This window comes from Myotis yumanensis, unplaced genomic scaffold, assembly GCF_028538775.1.
Source record: "Myotis yumanensis isolate MYYU_CA2020_CCGP unplaced genomic scaffold, mMyoYum1.0.hap1 SCAF_11, whole genome shotgun sequence".
Taxonomy (NCBI): Eukaryota; Metazoa; Chordata; class Mammalia; order Chiroptera; family Vespertilionidae; genus Myotis; species Myotis yumanensis.
The window spans coordinates 24,370,801-24,372,360 of record NW_027223762.1 but is presented as its reverse complement, the minus strand read 5'-3'; the positions used below and the strand labels follow the sequence as shown (position 1 = coordinate 24,372,360).

The following is a 1,560-nucleotide window of genomic DNA, read 5'->3' as shown; positions in this document are numbered from 1 at the left end:
CCGTAATAAGGTAAGTATTCACCAAATGATAGCAATTAGTGACCTCCTACAGTGTACACAATACTCCATGAGGTGCTATAGGGTATCAATGTGTATAAACTAATCCTCCTCTCTTAAGGCTAATTTGAATTGTGTTCCAAATTCATTGTTTCAGATAAATGACAGGAGAAACTGTTCCTTCACTCACGTGTGGGATGAGTCCAGCTTGTCAGACGAGGGTTGTGATTTCTGATGGGAACAATGTCATAGTTTCTTGGGATCAGGACTGGCCTAAACTTAAATGTTAATATGATCAATTAATTCAGTGGAAGTGGCCAGTAGTGGTTTGGAAAGGCCAGACTGTCGGTGTAATGCTTGCGTGGGAAGCAGACTTTCAGGGTTGATGGGGCGAACTGAGTGAGCTGTAGACAGTGGAGCTGAGGGGAAACACAAGTGAAAATTCCTTAGAACTTTCTTTTCATGTCATCAGAAGTCGTTGTGGGGACAAGTATCAATTTTTTTTTCCGGTTGCCAAATCATCTGTAATTGAAATACCTTTTTTTGTAGTTCTCAACTAGCTGGGCATTTCACTGCACGACTGCAGATGTCATCTATGATGTCATGAGGGAGGTGGCCATCAACACTGCAGCCCACAGATTGGGCAGTCTCAGGATCTCTTATGGTTCCAGAGAGTTCTCTAGCTAAAGATCGGTGCCACCTCTGTAGGAAAATGTTGACAATCTCATCAAAAGTGATATTTCCACTGTGCTTAATGTTGGTTTTTTTGTTTTGTTTTGTTTGTTGTTGTTGTTTTCTTGGCTTTTTCTGGTCTCTTGGCAGTTCTTTGACGGCTTTGATAATCAGGGCAGAGGTAGAAGGCACTACCTCAATCTGAGCCTGTCTGTTCTGAATGGTCAGTTTCACTGGAATCCTCAGACCCTTCCAATCACCACCAGTTGTTTTGACAGTGTCCTCACCAACATTTTTTGGAGACAGGCCCAGGGACCGATTTTGGGGGCTAGGGCAGACGTAGCACCAACTTCCTCACTGGTACATCTCAGTTATATGACTTTGATCTTTTTGGGGTCAAGCTTCAGTGGCATGGTGGAGGCAGCTGGTGTTGGATGAACCTGGATTTGGGACCACCAGTGAAAGTCGCACCTAAACTTCCTCCAAACTGAAAACTAAAGAAAGCCCCCTCAGATATCTATTTTAAGACAATAATTCGTAGTGATATTCAAACCTTCTTTTTTCCTTTCCAAACATTGGTATACCCTTCCCCCTTCTTTCTGATACTAGCACACTCATTCTATGACTTGTAAAGATAACTGTGTATAGCTCGTTTTGGTTAGGCTATGCAGTGTGTTTATCCATGAACTGGCATTAAGATTCTAAATGTCCTGGGCACTCTATTAAAAGTTTTGTGGTCTTAGTGGGCAATTGGTAATGGTTGACTTGAACATTTTCTAGGCTAACATGCAGTGACTGGTCTCTATGACATAGAGCTTTTGGGATTTTGCCACCGATTGGAATAGATGCAGAATAAATTCCTGTGGGAAACTTTGCTGTTCCTCTTGGCCC

General features: G+C 42.5%; 1 pseudogene; it reads right to left on the bottom strand.

Annotated features, from left to right (window-relative positions):
* Nucleotides 1-549: 549 nt before the first annotated feature.
* On the bottom strand, nt 550-1,082 carry LOC139019407 (large ribosomal subunit protein uL11-like; annotated as a pseudogene).
* Nucleotides 1,083-1,560: the final 478 nt, after the last annotated feature.